The sequence below is a fragment of the Syzygium oleosum genome, unplaced genomic scaffold (assembly GCF_021117445.2).
Source record: "Syzygium oleosum isolate NSW1041296 unplaced genomic scaffold, Sole_v2.1 Sole_v2.14, whole genome shotgun sequence".
NCBI classification, from domain to species: Eukaryota; Viridiplantae; Streptophyta; class Magnoliopsida; order Myrtales; family Myrtaceae; genus Syzygium; species Syzygium oleosum.
In genome coordinates this window covers 1522917-1541319 of record NW_026607498.1, presented here as the reverse complement: position 1 = coordinate 1541319, position 18403 = coordinate 1522917, and the positions used below count along the sequence as shown (strand labels likewise).

The 18403-nt window shown below is 38.9% G+C and overlaps 1 pseudogene; it reads right to left on the bottom strand.

Annotated features, from left to right (window-relative positions):
- Positions 1–1101: 1101 nt before the first annotated feature.
- Positions 1102–18403, bottom strand: part of LOC115664878 (mechanosensitive ion channel protein 10-like) — a 32510-nt pseudogene continuing 15208 nt past the window's right edge.

Sequence of the window (18403 nt, the reverse complement as noted above, 5' to 3'; positions counted from 1 at the left end):
CTTTTAAATTTCAATTTAGTTGTTGTTCGTGAACTTAAATTAATAAAATGACAACGTTGAATATTTCTATATAGTCAATGGATTGAATTGATCAAAAGTGTATGGACCATATTTAACAATTAAAATTTTAGGGACGATAGCGCGCATTGGACTAAAGTTCATGGATCATATTGAATAAATTAAAATTTCATGGACCACATTGAATATTGAGTCAAAATTCAAGTGCCCTTTGTGTCATTTTCCCTTTTATTTTTGGCTAATGAAACTGTCCAAAATTATTTCAGAACTACGAATTTGGGAAAATTATCAACTGCGACCCGAACATATAATCCCAACACATCGTCCGCTAAATCATACGGAACCAATGTGGATTTGCACTACACCAATGGAACCGGGCTCATGAAGGGTGTCGACTGTATTTATCAGTAGTTACGGTCTTGTCCTGTCTTTTGGACTTGTTCATATGCTTGTAAAAGAAGCAAACTTTGCTTGTGGTCATATTTTGCCTTCACATATGGGAAATCAATTGGTAAACATATAATCACTCGAACCCCTTCATTGATAAGTACATACCTAACTATCAAGATGTCGAAACGATATCGAAACGCATGCTAAAGATGAAATCGCGTCGTGGATCAATTGTAAGAGGTAAACTATCCCCCTACTTTTTCATATGTTAAAAGCAAGACCATCGTTGTAGTAGCTTATGGATTTTAGTACTTTGATTTTGATGTTTATGTTTATTCACAGCAGCACAAATTGCAATATCGGATGAGTCTTGTTCTCATCTGAAAGCTATCAATGAACAATGAAGACCTTCTGAGTTTGCACGAGGAAGAACTTTACAGCACATGGGAACTTTTCCCTTTTCTTTTTCCTGGAGAAATCAGTCAATGTTGTTGATTCTGATGCAGATTGCAGTAGTGTCACAATAAGCAAAGACTTGGTAACGCCAGAAAATGCAAATACAGGAGATCTTTATCAGTTCCATTGTGCAAAATGGATCAACACTTTGTCCCTGACATTTTGCTATTAACATTCGCACACCTCAAGATGAGAGAGAGAGAGAGAGACAGTCACTAGATTGCATTAAAATCAAAATCACATGAAACTGGCAAATCTTGCAGTGCCAGTGAGCAGGTTGACCTGGGAGAGATGGATCTCCTGAGGCAGGAGATGATACTTGATCTCCAAGTTTTCGAACATCTTCTTTAATTCCAGGATGAGCTCCGACTTCCGGCTGTTCCTTTCGCCGTAGTTCTGGTGATTCATTGTGTGCTGGACGTATAGGCACATCTTCATCTTGTTCACGTTCTTGATCTCCTTCACTCTCACCGAGTGCTTCGGGCTCCAATGCTTCGGCTTGCTCTCTAAGTACCTACATTCAACACTTTTTCCGAATTAGCATGGCATGCTTTTCACCTTGTTTTGCGAAGTTTTTAACCTAAGTAACTCTGTAGTCACATAGGCAGATTGTTGGCATCGGTTATAATTACAATTGTATGGCCTTCTTGAGAGCATTGATGGTGTCGATCGAAGTGGAAACATCAATGACGAAATCAATAGAATCGGCCATGTCTAGGCTTCTCCTGAAATTGCTAATCGGCTTTGTGAGGACTGAGTTTGGGTAATAAATTTTCTCCATGTCGTAGCGCAGGAACACCGTCGTCAGGATGCTCATTTCCTCTACAAGCATCTGAGAAAGGGAAAGATAATCTATCAGCTCTTTGTAGCAGTTTCATGATTGGTATTATATATCCTTAATTACTTTGAGCAAAGTGCCACTTGAATGCCATCGATGACGCAGCGGTCACCGACGTCAAAAGGGTGCATCACGAGGACGAAGATGATGGACTCGAACACGGTCTTGCAGGTGTTTTGGAACATAAACCCCACGAGCAGCAGCTGTGACGTGACCACAAAGATCACCTTGGTAGTGGCCAGCCCCGTGACCAGGAGCGAGACGATGATTATGATCACAAGGACAATTGCGCTGGCCAACTTGTGCAGCTGTTGCATGGCGGTCTTGGTGTCGTTAAGGGAATGCGCAAGTGCCCTGCGCTCGAAATAGGCATGCACCTACCAAATGCAAATGAAAACATTGCGGATTGCCAAAATGATGCTTCAATCAACCTTTTACCTCAATAAATTGCCGAGGCATAGTTGGATCAAAATTATTACCATCCAATTTCTGAAGGAAGACTTCGTGATTCTTCCAGTCTCCATGGCGCCAACGAAGAGCGGAAATATGGTGTGCACTTCCTCTCTCTTCGGGAACCTCAGTAGATCCTCTTCGTCTCTGTACCTGTGTCGCCAGCCATCACAAGATGGGCGAGAGATCAAATGTACAACCACATTAGCATGTCTTAGAAGCAAAAAGAGGAGAAAAAAAAGTAGCATTTTAAAATCATTGATTTGTCCAGACTAAATTATGAACTTTCCTTGAGATGAAGCTTTGACCAACATGTATCTACTCATGAAGAAGATTACATGGTCAGTGGTCACAGTGTATGCAATAATGCATTGTTTTCTCCTGAGTTGAGGAAAGCACATTAATTTGCCTTTCTTGGCAATGGCCTATGATTAGCTCAAGTATCTTGCTGCTAGTTGACCCTTTTTATCTCACAAAACGGTTTCTACTCCAACGTCTAAATTTTCAACAGCCAAGCCGATCATGAAGGATATCCAATCTCATATAATTCACTACTTACTGTATGCTTGTCAACCTCAGTACATTCATTGCCTATAAATTTGTCACAGGTGTTTTGTAATATGCTCGGTGCATTTCACTTGTCACTCACTAAGTTACCTCTATCAAATTACGCAATTTTAGAAAGTTAAATCCAAAAATTTAAGCTAACGACTAGATGGAGGGAGCCTAGATGAATATAAAACCATTGAAACCTTATGAACAAGCGATATTAATGATTTAACACACGTTTTTTTTCAAAAACCAAAATAACAGAATCCATGGAGAATATAGCCCTCTCACATGGGTGTTAATTCTTGGGAAAATGACACAAATAGTCCTAAACTTTGACCTAATGTGTAATTTGATCCCGAACTTTTAATTTGTTCAATGTAGTCCCCGAACTTTAACATAATGTTCAATTTGGTCCTCGAACTTTTGATTTGTTCAATGTGGTCCCCGAACTTTTAATATGTTTCAATTTAGTCCTTGAACTATTTGAAAATGTTCAATATAGTCCTTGTGTTGATTCAAGTGCAGGACTATATTGAACATTTTCATATAGTTCGTGTGACTAAATTGAACACATATTTCTTTACCAAAAAAAAAAAAATTTGAACACATATTAAAAGTTCAAGGACCACATTGAACAAATTAAAAGTTCAGGGACCAAATTGAACATTATGTTAACTGTTAGGGACTACATTGAACAAATTAAAAGTTTAGGGACCAAATTGCACATTAAGTCAAAGTTTATGGACTATTTGTGTCATTATCCCTTAATTCTTTACATGATAAGAAAACATGACTTATACACAAACATAATTTATTGAAAAAAACTCGAATCCAACACAATATGACATGTTTAACTCGAAACTGACACAAAATTATGTGTTTTCACCATTTTCAATAAATAAAAAAAAATTATCGACCACGTTAAAGTTTATTATTGATAACATGAATAACCGGTACAGACACAATGACACCACTTCATTTGCCACCCCTGAATTCAACTAAATTACCTGTCAATCCAAGTCTACCCACACCAAAATAATCAGATTGCCTGATTCCCAAATTTGGTTTGTTTTCTCTAAGATAATTCATAAGGAAAAACATAAACGGTTAAACACCAGTTTGTGATACAATTTAATGCTTTAAAACGAATGGTGGGTAGATTAAAATCGCAAAATCCTATTGTTTTATGCCAAAAATTACAAATTCTTTTTTTTTGTTTCGGTAAATTTCAATTAGTGTCGGTAAGTGTAAAAAGTTATTGGTAAAAACTATGACATCTGACTTTTTTTTTAAACTAACTTATTGGTAACTTACTAACGCTTTTACGTAATTACCAACTTTTTTGATAGTTTGCAAATTAGCAAAAATTTTGTGCTAAGTTATAGACTTTCATTTACATAACTTACTAACGTTCTAAATTTTTTTAATGCTAATATGATATTATTAACCTAGATTAGAATGACTTACCAACTTTTGTCAGACTAAATTACCAATTATTTTTTCGGTTACCAACTCTCATTTGATTTTTTTAGTTTAATTTTTTTTTATTTTAGCAACCTTTCTATTGAGTTACCAACTTTTATTTGTCTTGGTTAGCAATCCCTTATATTTATTAACTCTTTTTAGACCAACATAAATTAGCGTGATTCACCAACTTTTCTCCCATTAATTTCCACATAGGTTATCAACTCTCATGGGAGTTACTTATCGGCATTTATTTGATTTTTCTTATTCGTCAAAATTTTCTTGTCTTCTACAAAAAAAAAATTTCTCTTTTTCTCAACACTTATAATTTCCCATTTTTATTTTGAGAAATTATTGGTCTTTATTAGATTGACTTACTAACTTTTATCCGATTAACTTACCAACTAACTTTTGTTACCAACTCTCATTTGAGCTACTTAACAAGTTTATTGATTACCAACTTTTCTTATTTTTACCAACTTTTGTTTACGTTTGTTAGCTATGTCTTAAATTTAACAATGTTTATGTGAAATTCCTAAATTTAAGTCATATGTCAACTTTCTCCTATTATCAACTAATAATGAGTTATCAATTATTTACCGACTTTCCTTTAGTTTTTTTTTTATCTTACCAACTTTTATACCCAGTTTCTTAATTGGCAAAAAAGTTGGTAAGACATTCAATCGAAGATTAGTACTTTCATATACTAGTTGGTAAAAATAAGGCCTTAATATAAAAGGAAAACAAAAGTTGGTTAAAATCAAGAGAAATTATTTCTATCAGAGATAATAGGAATTTGAAAAAAAATAAAAATAAATGTGCATCGGTAACTAACTCAAATAAGAGTAGTAATGCAAAACTAGTTGATAACTAATCCTCAAAAGAAGTTGGTACGTAAGTCAAATAAAAATGGATACTTAATGAAATAGTTAGGACACAACTCAAATAAGAGCCGGTGTCACAAAATTACTCGGTAACTTAATCGGAGAAAAATTAGTAAGTTACATAAAAAAATGATGTTACCTTCATAAATAGTTCCTAAATTTATTACATTGATAAAAAGGATAATTAAAAGTTGATAAAAGATAAGAGAAATTGTTTGTTAGAGATACAAGAAGTTAGTAATTTAAACAAAATCAAACAGAAGTTGATAACTTATTCAAATAGCAGTTTGTGACGCTTGCCTAATTAGTAACCGAATCAGACAATAGTTAATAATGACTCTAATTGAGGTAGATAATTTCTAAAAACAGCTGGTAAAGTTCAAAAGTTGGTAAATAAGGTAAATATAAATGGCAACCAAATAGAACCTATGGTATTTTGTAAAAAATAAATAATTATATGTTGGTAAGAGGTTGTAACCAAAATCTAATTTGTATCTGCTAAAAAGTTGGCAAGTAACACAAATAGAGATTAGTAATTTCATATAATAGTTGATAAATGTAAGTGGTTGTTAAGAGTGGTAAAACAAAAGGTGGTAAATGATAAGAAAAGTATTTTTGTCTGAAATAAAAAAAGTTGGTAATTTAATTTTTTTTAATAAACATTGGTAAGTAACTTGGAATAAGAATTGCTAATGCAAAATAAGTTGATAACTTAATCAAACAAAAGTTGACAATAACTCTAATTGAGGCTTGTAGTTTCTAAAATGAGTTGGTAAATTTTGAAAGTTGGCAAGTAAAACAAATAAAAAAGTGGTTACTTAATAGATAATTTTTTCAGTTTAGGGGAAAACAAATAAATGTAGATAAGCACTAAATTGAGTGTTGGTAATCCATATTTATTTGATTTCTCAATTGGAGAAAAGTTAATAAGTCAACCAAATAAAGATTAGTAATTTCATATAATAGTTGATAAATCTAAGTCATTGGTAAGAAAGAGAAATTGTGTAGACAATAAAAAAATGTGTAGACAATAAGAAAAATATTTTTTTATTCAGAAAAAAAGAGAAATTGGTAATTTAAATAAAAGGGATAATTACACAAATGGTTCATGAACTTTGGCCTTATGTGATGTGTTATCCTATAACTTTTAATTTGTTCAATATAGACTCTGAATTTTTTTAATGTTCAATCTAGTCCATCAACTATATGAAAATATCCAATATTAACCTTCCATTAATTCAAGTTAATGGAATTTATTGATTTAACTTCCAATTCGGTAAGTTTGAACGATGGACAAAAAAAGATGTTTCACGTGTATTTTCCATGTATAATATAATTCAACTCAAATTAGAATACAATAATACTTTTAATTTGTTTAATTTTATTCAATTTGGTAATTTAATTGAAAAAAGTGGGTAAATCACTTGAAGAATATTTGATAAATTCATATAAGAGTTAGTAAATTTAAGATGTTGATAAGAAATACAACTGAAAAATGGTAAGAGATAAGAAAGACAAAGAGTTGGTAGTGTCATAAAGGTATCTGCAAGTTCCAATAAGTTACGAGGGAAATCAGGTGACCGCTAACTTTTGTTTTTACAAGTACTTTTTCGACACTTACTAGCTCCTCCATAAATTTACCACCGCGAGTGGAAAAGAAAATCGTCTTTTCAAAAACGGAATAGTAAAATCGTCTTCAGATTGATGCGAGCATTTTTTGTTTATTCACTGCATTTCATTTTCTTTCATCCCATCTCCAAGACGCAGCACTTCTTCTGCAGTATCCCTGAGGTCTCTTTCTGCATCGTCACCTTTGGTTCGTTATTAATGTTTTCTCAGTGACAGCACGATTTCAGTTGCGTCTTTCTTTTTCCTTGTGGGCATGAGTGAAAGTTCGATTCAAGAAGGCGATTGATGATGCTGCTTGCGCATTAAGAATGAAATGCTACGCAGAGATTTGACGGTGGATGGTGATTTTACAACCTTTGTATTGGTCCCTTCACATGATTACCAATTAATTTGGCCCAACGTGGGAGTCCAACTTGTCTTTGACAGACACACACATATAGACAGCCACATGACCAATATGTTGTTTTCCACCCTTACCTAAGCCATTTCTGAGACATGGATTTTGACATTTCCGAGGATTAGTAAATAAAAAAATCACGAGATAAAATTTTAAAAATCTATCTAAACAAGAGAAAATTATGCAATCAGTTCAAACATCTTATACGGATGTCAATTTAATCATAGACCGTTGCGTGAAATTACAATGTATCCTTCTGGCTATATTTTGCCGGAAATCTTTCACGTGGTGGTCTAGTCATCACCGACTGTCTTACATGCCACACCGCCACGTCAATGATTTCTGGCAAAAACTCGGCTGGAAGGATTGCATTGGAACTTCGCGCAAAGACTTATAACTAAATTAACAAAATTGAAAAGTTCAAAACTAAATTGACATCCAGACATTAGGTTTAGGACTAATTGGATAATTTTTCTCTCATCGCCAAGCGCCCTATTACAAATAATGAGTCTAACTTTGAATCATTATCTTGTGCAATATAAAATCCAAACGAGAGTGTTAGATTAGAATTGATTGAGATTTGTAGAGTATGTTAAAATTATTGAAAATTTGATAATGATTTCATGGAATACATCGTTTTGGGTATACTTTCTAGTAATTATAACTGACAAATTTTAATTCTTTGAGTTCATATAAATGGTGAATCAAAAGTTTCTTTATTTTAAGGCTCTGTTTGTTTTGCGGAAAATGTGTTATAGAAAGTCATTTTCCAGAAAATTGGTAATATTTTCCCGTGTTTGGCCAAAATATGAAAATAACCAGAAAATATTTTCTGTCATTTGGAAAGGAAAATTTGATTTGATTTTCCTAAATAGATATACACTATTTAGAAACTAATAACACGGGTAGCCGCGGAAACATACAAGGGCACTGAGACCCTAGATCCGGCCTTGATGGACCCAGGCCTAAGGGCTAGTAACCCGAGCTTGGGCATCAAGGACCTAGTCCCAAGTGTGAGGACCTAGACATGGGTTCCGGGATCCCAAGCCCAGCTTCGATGGACCCGAGCTCGAGCGATGAGGACTCGATCTCGTGCCCCACCTCGATGGACCTCAGCTCGAGCACAGGCACTAGGGTCTCGAGCTCGAGTGTCAGGGACTAGGGTATGAACATTGGGGTCTCGAGCTTGGTCTTGATGGACCCAGCCCAAGCATTGGGGACTTGGGCATAGGTGTCGCGACCTATCCGTCCCGATTGGATTAGGCCAAGAGGTATTTGTCGATGGATATGAACAACGATCAGTTCGCTTGAAAGGTGAACCAAATGGTTCATTAGTCCAATGACCGAGGTACTCCCAAGCCTCATACCTCAAGCGACAAGAATTGTCTAATTTAAGCATTCGATTGGAGTCGCTACTAGCCATGATCAAGGGTCGGCTAGAAACCCTGATCGAGACGCGAGAGTATTGTCTCGATACGCGCGAAAATCAGAGATTCTAAAATTCGAGGACTTGATTACACTAGCGATCTAACTAGTGTCCTTTCGGTACCTAAACTTGAATTTCCGCAAACTAATGTACCGGGAAGCCTATCGAAAAAGCTAAGATTCCGCCTAACCGTTCTAAAAATAGAAAACAACAATCAATTTATTAAAAGTACGCAACCAGATAATCATGAAAAAAATAAACAACAAGAGACCTAGTATCGTCTCTAGAAAGAAAAAGGCAATCAAAAGCCCTAAAATAAAGCCTTAATGGCTTATCCGATTTTTGAGAATTTTTTTAGAGGTTTTTACTCATTTTTCATTTTTTTGAGTTTTTTTTAACCTAAAATCTAGTGAAATTAAGCCAAAAACTGATTTCTGAACATTTCCTAATTTTCTGGGTTTTTTGGAATTTTTTCGATTTTTTTCTCAATTTTTTAAATTTTTAAAATTTTTTTTGAAATTTTCTGAATTTTTAAAAAAAAATTTAAAATTTTTTACAGACGTTTTAATATTTTTTGAAATTTTAAACATTTTGGGATTTTTTTGAAATTTTTAATATTTTAATATATTTTTTTGAAATTTTGAATATTTTTATTAATAAAATAAAAAAAACCGGACCGGGCCCCTTGACCCGATCCGACCCTCCATCTGACCTGGCTCTCTGACCCGCCCGGGACCCCTTTTTCTATTTCTTTTCTGATTTTTTTATCCTTTTCTTTTTTCTATTTTTTTCTTTTTTGGTCTTCATCCCCTGCGTGTCTTCTGCCCATGCACGTCCCTCTTCCCAGAACACCTTCGCCGGAACTTTCTTCACCGAAGGCACGCCATGGAAGCCCACGGTCGGCCGATGGCTCCACCCACACCGGCGATTCCGACGACCACCATCGGCTCCACCTTCGCCGCTGGCCGACGTGGCCGCCGGACCGTCGACTATCCCCCACCACGAAATGATATTAACGAGCAAAAACTCGACCTCCGGCCACTACACTTCCGGCCCCAAGAAACGCACTAATCTAAGCAAACAAACATACATACCAAGCAGCAGAGATAGTGGACTAACGGGGGCAGCCTCAAACCGCGAGCATCACCCAGCAAAGGAGAATGGAGCTTCCGGCGAGGGAATGCGTACACGCGGCCGACTCGGGCGACGTGAGATATGCAACAAAATCGAAAGAAATCACGAAAAAAAAACACAAAGTCAGTCACCCAACATTAATCTCAAGACGAACAAAATGTATATCGAAGATTTTACGGACTGATCACATGTTGTTTTGGTTTCGGCCTTCATTCAGACATTCCATCGAACAGGTGGGATGTGCCTAAACTGAGGGATTCTAAGTTGATTTCAGTGGGATTCAAAGGTTATTTCTTGATAAAAACTATTTGGGAATACTCACCGGCGGTGAAAGAAGATGTTTCCTCATTTTATGGTGCCAAGCGACCACCAAATAGACTCGGTGTGCTCGGCACCCGAGAGTCAGGGGAGGGGGGACTCAAAACAAGGGAAGATGAAGAGAAGCCCACCTGTTCGCGGCTGACCGGAGTGAGGCGCGACGGCTGGGGGGGTTTGGCAGGACCGACGGCGACTCGAGCGGATGACCGGCAAACGTACCAAGCCCTCATCTTTTTGGGTTCACCCTCCAACCCTCTCGGTCCCTCTTCGTTTCCTCTCAAATCACCTTCTCTGTTACCAGCGAGGACGAAACGCAACGGCTGGGGTGACGGGCATTCGGCGACGGTGGTCGGCTCATTAGGAGGGAGAAGAGATTTTCCGGCGACCCCGCAAGGAGGAACCAGAGCGCTCTCCTCACATACCCCTCTTAAGCTCTCCCCGGATCCTTCTCTATTTTTTTTTTTTGCTTCCTGTTGCTCTTCGCTCTTTTTCTTCAAATGATAATGCCCCTCTTCTTATCCTACTCGCTCTTCTTTCTCTAGGGACCACGGCTCACCTCTGACATCTGCTCCCCCGGCGTTGCGCGGCGTCTGCCCTTGCTGCAACGCGTCAACCTCCTCTGCTCTTGTACGCTCGCGTCTCCTCTGGTCCCCCCTAGCCGAGAAATGATAAAGGGTAAAGAAAAGGAGTCGCGGGTCGGGCCGAAGGGAAAGGGGATTGGGCCGGCCCGCGCAAAAGAAAGAAAAGGATTCACGAGACCGGGCCAGGCCGATCCGATCCACTTGAACCAGGTCGGACAGGCCCATATTTTTCTATTTTGATTTTTTTAATTAATTTTAAATTTTTTTAATTATTATTTTAAAAAAAATTAATAAGAAAAATATGTCTAGCAAACCCCACTAATGCCAATGCACCTAATGTCTATATGCCATGTGATTTAACAAATATTATTTTATTTAGGGGTTAAAAATTAACCCCTAATTTTATATGCAATTAAACCGTAAATGGATAGTCAAAATTTAGATGTCAACAGCTGCCCCTCTTTGAAGGGGATTTCGAAGAAGTTCCATTCAAAGACAAAAGACACCTAAATTTTGTTGGCGGAGGACATGGGATGGCACAATGCTTGGGGCAAGAGGAATGATTGGATCTTTTTTTTTGTTAAGGAAAAAAATAATAACAAAAAGACGCATAGGGGCTACAACCCTATCAACGTCAAAGGCTCCGCCTAAGGACTAAAACCCTATGAATGGCTGAGGGGATAAAACCCTGAAAGTACACTTAGGGGATACAACCCTATGAATGTCAAAGATTCCGCAGCGAGACTAATACCCTATGAACGGCAAATGGGATAAAACTCTGAAAGTACGCTTAAGGGTTACAACCCTATGAACGTCAAAGATTCCGCGTCAGGACTAAAACCCTGAAAGTATGCCTAGGGGTTACAACCCTATGAACGTCAAAGATTTCGCATCGGGACTAAAACCCTATGAACGGCAAAGGAGATAAAACCCTGAAAGTACGCCTAGGGGTTATAACCCTATGAACATCAAAGATTTCGCCTCGGGACTAAAACCCTATGAATGGCAAAGGGGATAAAACCCTGAAAGTACGCCTAGGGGTTACAACCCTATGAACGTCAAAGATTTCGCAGCGGGACTAATACCCTATGAACGGCAAAGGGGATAAAATCCTGAAAGGACGCCTAGGGGTTACAACCCTACGAACGTCGAAGATTCCGCATCGGGACTAAAACCCTGTGAAGGGCTAAGATCCCGCCTAGGGGCTAAAACCCTATGAACGGCAATAAGAATAGAACCTTGAAGGAACGCCTAAGGTTTCTCGCACAGGGCTTGATGGGCCTAAAGTTTTTTCACTTGAGACTTGATGTTGTACAAAGCATGGTTTAAGGACAGACCCGTGAACCTTTTGAAATCGAGGTTTCACGTGAGGAGGCCTGTCATGCAAGAATAGTTTCAGGCTGCTAATGCTCACCATGTCAGCCAAATTTGAGGACATTCCGAAGAGGCACCTGCACATCTAACGTAACATGTTATAACAAGTGCCTTGGTAGCGAAGGCGTACCAGGCAAAATCATAGAGAACATCATTACTGAGAAAGTGTTGATCGTATTAGCAATTCAAGCTGGTTTCAATTGTTTGGAAAATATTTTGCATCATTCAATATCACAAAATTGTCGTCAGGCTTGGAAAATATCATTAATCGTCAAATTCCCTTAGGAGTAAAGCTTTTGTCAAAATGATCTTGGCTCATGAAAAGGGCTCATTAAGTATGCCAAATGAGAACTCCTTAGTCGGAAAGGACTTCTCACATACTCTCAAGAAGGCAGTTTGATCCCATCCATTAATGTGGAATGTAAGCGTGATCTCTCTATATATCTCACACTACCAGTGTCGAAGGCTTCGAGAATCATTCGCAATAAGTACGCATTGACCAATCCAAGAGGTCTTTTAAAGGACCATAAAGTAGGTTTGGTCATGATTTCAACAAAGGATTAAACATTATCAGCCAAGAAATGAAATAATCGTCGATCAGCATCTCCGCCAGGTTTACAAGTCAAGAAACCTTAAGACGAGATAAAATAACCTTGCCCCCACTTCTTCAAGCGGTAGCTCCTTTGGACATCCAAATTTCTGCTTGGACCATCCCAATCCGAAAAGACTTTGGAGAAGGTTATAATATTGGTTTGGGTAAATGCTCGAAAGGCTAAAAAAATTTCAAAAGGGATTTAAGAGTTGGTGATTATCATGGCATCAACACCATATCATCCAATCTTTCTGAAGACACTTGACTTTTGAAATCCAATTTGTTTTGAAAGTCCATCGACTAATCCTTTCAACACAAGAGCTTCGCTCTTTTCTATAATGACTTTTGCATTCGTAATGATTTTTCTCTTTTTCATGCAAGCATTTCACTTTTGACATTTCTTTTCACGAAAGAATTCTTCTCTTGATGGGCTTTTTTTTTTACAATGGGCACTGGCCTTGCTTTTACCAGGCACACTGCTTTTTTATTGCCCCTAGTTTTCACTTGACTTTTACTCTTTTGAGCTCCTAGACCTTTCGAGATTTTTCCACACGTTGTCACACAAACACCAGTTGCTTTGGTAAATCATGTGCCTTGCCCCAGTGTGGGAAGACAATCACCACTCGGGCTTTAGAAATTAATATTCAGGCTCAACTCGGCTAAACAAAGGATATGAGTGTTTGGGTAAAGAGATGAATGCTCTTCTTCATTTCGAGATGTTTCAAGCTTCCATAAGGACTCCTCTGAAGTTACCATAAAAAGATTGATGCGAGTGAGAGCAAAGAAATATTTCTCATCTTTTCCTCTAAGGAATGTCAACCAAAACATCCAAATTTACCCCATTGTGGGGTGGTTCTTGACAGGGATATTTTGTAGAAATTCTTCACATGTGAAGGCTCAAAGGGGCTTAACTATGACCATCTGTAGTGTATATGATATAAGAATGAAATGCCTCTTTTCATTTCGGTCTGTGTACTATTCGCGAATGAATCTCTCGTTCTTAAACAACACGAGTTTCTCTTTTTCGCTCCTCTCAGAGTGTTTACAGGGCGTGTTTGGAAATGGCTTGCCTTTCTTCATGCTATGTGTTTCTCACTTGACATGATTAACATCTCCCTTTCATTTCGCTGAGATCATCATGAATTATTCATCAAGCATAAAGGCAATTTTTTGGATAAAACGACATTCCAAACTTTTATGCAAATTTTGCTCTTTCAATTACCACTTCAGCACTTGTTGTTTCTCAAAAACATCAAAGATTTTTTTTGTGCGATGAAAATTCTCCATTTGACTTCTCTTTGATTTTAGGAAGAAGAATACTTACCTACGGTATGTTGACTTGGCAACCCTGCGAATGACAAAGGAGTAAGGATTAGAAATCATTTGAGGTGTGTAAGATCAGAACGATACATTACCACCCTTTCTCCGCATTTGACTTGCTGGATATTTGCTAAGACTATTTAGTCGATCGTGGGTCAATTCATGAACCATCTGGAACCTGCAAAACAAATGTACATGTATGGATGGATGGTATGCATGGTATGCATGACGTGAATAACCTACAATGACTCGGATTGTATTAAAAATGGCTCTCAGGCCTTGGATTTCATTCAAGGAAAGTACTTCTTCACCGAATCGGCATTTACAAGCTTTGGCAACTTTTAGCCACCCATTTCTACAAGAACTTCGGCGCCCCCAGGTAGCGCTTTTTTAACTACATATGGACCCTCATAGTTCGGGGTAAACTTCCCACCTGGCGCCGGTATGGCGGATAGCACTTTCTTTAGCACGAGATCTCCGGCTTCAAAATGTCGAGGTCGGACTTTTCGATTGAAGGATTTTGCAACTCGCTTTTGGTAGCATTAACCATGGCACAAAGCCTTGAGTCTTTTGCTCATCAATCATGTTCAACTGATCGCGTCTCTATTGAGTCCACTCTTCCTCAGAAAGGCTTGCTTGCGAGAGAATTCTTAATGAAGGAATTTCAATTTCTACAAGCAAGACTGTCTCCATACCATAGACAAGCGAAAAAGGAGTTGCCCCTGTCGAAGTGCGAACGAGGTTCGGTGCGCCATTAATGCATAAGGCAACCGCTTATGCCAGTCACGATAATTGTCAGCTGTTTTGGAGAGAATCTTCTTGATGTTCTTGTTAGCCGCCTTTACGGCTCCGTTCATTTGTGGGCGATAAGGTGAAGAATTCAGATGACGAATATGAAACTCGTCGAGTAAACCATCCACAACCTTGTTGTTCAAATTTGAGCCATTATTAGTAACAATCGCTTCCGGAACTCCATAGCGAGCGATAATGTCGCGACGAATGAACTTGGTCACGCTTTTGGCAGTGACGTTGGCATAGGAACTCGCCTCGATCCATTTGGTGAAATAATCAATGACCACCAAGATGAAACGGTGTCCATTGGAAGTCTTGGGATTAATTGGCCCAATCATGTCGATTCCCCACATTGAAAAGGGCCATGGCTCAAACATTTGACGCAATTCGTTAGGCGGTACATTGATTTTATCCGCATAAATCTGGCATCGATGGCAATAACAAACATGCCGGATGCAATCAGCCTCCATAGCCATCCAGAAATAACCCAGTCTCATGATTTTTCTGGCCACGAGATGACCGTTCATGTGCGGACCGCATTCCCCTTCATGTATTTCTCTCATCAACTGATTGGCTTCTTTAGCATCAACGCATTTCAACAAAATTGAGTCAAGAGACCTCTTATAAAGAGCATTGCCACTCAAGAAGAATTTTGCAGCTAGCTTCCTAATGTATTTCTGATCAGCCAGTTCACTTCCTTGAGGGAATTCACCATTTTGCAGATAGTTCATAATGTCATAATACCAAGGCTTCCCATTAGGTTCATCAGCGATCACCATACAATAAGCCAGATGTCTTAGAATTTCAATTTTCAGAGGTTCGATGTCTAACCCTCCTGTAACTTGCAGCATCGATGACAACGTGGCCAAGGCATCAACGAACTGATTCTGCGATCGAGGCAAATATTCAAAGACGATCTCGTCAAATTCCTTTATCAACTCCTCCAGGAATTCATGTTAAGGGATTAATTTGGGGTCACGGGTTCGCCATTGACCCTCGGTTTGCAGAATGATGAGAGCGGAATCACCATAGACTTGTAGCTTCCTAACTTTCATGTCGACGGCCAATTGTAATCCGAGTATGCAAGCTTTGTACTCTGAGATGTTATTGATACAAAGGAACACCAATTTGGTAGCTACAAGATAGTGTTGACCCGTCGGGGAAATGACAACTGCTCCAGTCCCAGAACCAGTCAAATTAACAGCACCATCAAAGTACATGGTCCACTTATCACTCACTACCTCTGAAATGCGCTCATCTATGGGATCTGACTGATGGTGGTCCTAAAGTTTTCGGAGTTTTCCGCCAACATGTCAGCTATGGCTCTTCCCTTGACAGATTTCTATGCCATGTTGTGGACATCGAATTCAGACACTAGAACCTACCACTTAGCTAGCTTTCCGATCAATGCGGGTTTTTCCAACAGGTACTTGATGGGATCATTCTCAGTCACAAATAAAATCTGATGATGGTGTGTATACTGGCGTAAGCGATGTAATACCCACACCAAAGCCACGCATGTCTTCTCGACTCCAGTGTAATTCATTTCGGAGGAAGTAAAATTTTTACTAAGATAGTATATAGCACATTCTTTACCGTCACTCGGCCTTTTCTAGGCTAGCAAGGCTCCCAATGATTCGTCATGAATAGTCAGATAGAGTATTAATGGCACCTTCGGAACAGGTGGGACCAGAACCGGCGGGTGAGAAAGATATTGCTTTATCTCTTCAAAAGCCTTTTGACAGTCAGTATCCCACTTGATCTTAGCGTTCTTCTTCAAGAGCTTGAAGAAAGGTTTAGCAGTCTCGGACAATTGAGAAATGAACCTCGTCACATAATTCAACATTCCCAACAAACTCCGAACTTCTTTAACAGTCGAAGGAGGTTTCAAATCACAAATGGCTTTAACCTTCGATGGGTCAATTTTAATGCCTCGACTACTAACCATAAACCCCAATAGCTTCCAAGACTTTGCCCCAAACACACATTTGTCAGGATTAAGCCTCAAATTGAATTTTCGGAGTCTGTCAAATAATTTCTGTAATACCTCGATGTGATCTTCCCCATGTTTGGACTTGGCAATCATATCGTCTACGTAAACCTCCACTTCCTTGTGTATCATGTCATGAAACAGGGCGACCATTGCTCTTTGATACGTTGCCCCGGCATTTTTTAAGACAAAAGGCATTACCTTATAACAAAAGATTCCCCATGGGGTAATGAAGAAGGTCTTACTCTTATCTTCTTCTTTCATCTGGATTTGATTATAACCGGAAAATCCGTCTATAAATGAAAATAACTCAGATCCCGCAGTACTATCGATCAATACATCAATGTGAGGCAGCGGGAAGTCATCTTTTGGACTCGCTCGATTCAAATCACGATAGTCGACACAGACTCGGACTCATCCATCTTTCTTCATGACCGGGAAAATATTGGTGATTCAATCAGAATAGTGTGATACTTCAATGAAGCCCACTTATAGCAACTTCATGACTTCCTCTTCAATCGTCTTCGACAATTCAGGCTTCGTTCTTCTAAGCCTTTGCTTCTTGGACGGCATATTTGGATCAGTGGGCAGAGCATGTTCCATGATTTCACGGTCTAATCCTAGCATATCCGCATAAGACCATGCGAACACGTTTTGGTATTCTTTCAATAGAGCGACCATCCTTTTCGCTTCAGCTTCGGAGAGACCCGCTCGGATCTTAACTTCCTTGACATTTTCCACATTACCCAGGTTTATTGTGACTGTCTGTTCTGCCGTCAACAGTCCAGACTCTTCGTGACGAATCCAATCTCGTTCGATATTTTTCTGCTCATCGTTATTATTGCCATCTTCGGACTTAGGAGAATTTTCGTCAAACGAATCCGAACCACATATGTGACTATCATGCTTGTGCAGAATGCTATGCTTGAGATGTCATGTAAGAGGTTAGGATCCAACAGGTAAATGTTATTACAACTGATGATATGTTTCATTTTGAAATCATTTTGAAAGAGTTTTCAAAACAAGACAACGAGGGACTCATCCTCATATCCTCGGACATCCTTGTCCCTAAAATCTTTGAAAACTAGGAAGCGTGTGGAAGTCCAGGCCTCAAAGCGTCATCATAGGACTGGTTTTGGGTACTTCCACACATCCTTAATAAAACATGCTCATGCTTCTATTAACAGGATAAGGCCATTTACATGACTCGAGATCTCGGACCGACAGCTCATAGTCCGAGACTTTGATTACAAACGAAAGCAGTAGCTAAACCTAACAAAGACTTCCCATGCAAGGGAGACACATAGACTAAACAAAACGAAACTAAGAAAAGCAGCATCCCTACTCAAAGGGGTTGGCGGTACTGGTAGAAGACTCGACCTCCTCGTTGTCCATGATGGCGCATGCAAACTCTTCCTCGAACAGCTCGGCTATGCCCATAATAGATCCCTCCTCTTCCTGTAGCAGCGTTGGTGGTCCTGGAAAAATTTCCTTCACCTCAGTCAGCAATAAGCCCTGATAACCTTTCTCTAACCCAAACAGACTTCCACGACTTCTACGGCCCTCAGGATTAGCTCGGCCTCCATAGTCACCAGAGCCCCTATTGCCTCTATTGCCTCCACGATAACCCAGGCCAGCCCTTCTATGTCTTTTGAAGGCTTGAATGGGTTCTATGATGCCTTGGCCAAGCAGTCCCAGGCTAGTCCCGAGGATATGACCGCTTTCAAGCAACACTTTGCTCACCATTATCGACGGCTTGGCTAACTCTGGACTCCGCATGATAGTTCCAATAGGTACA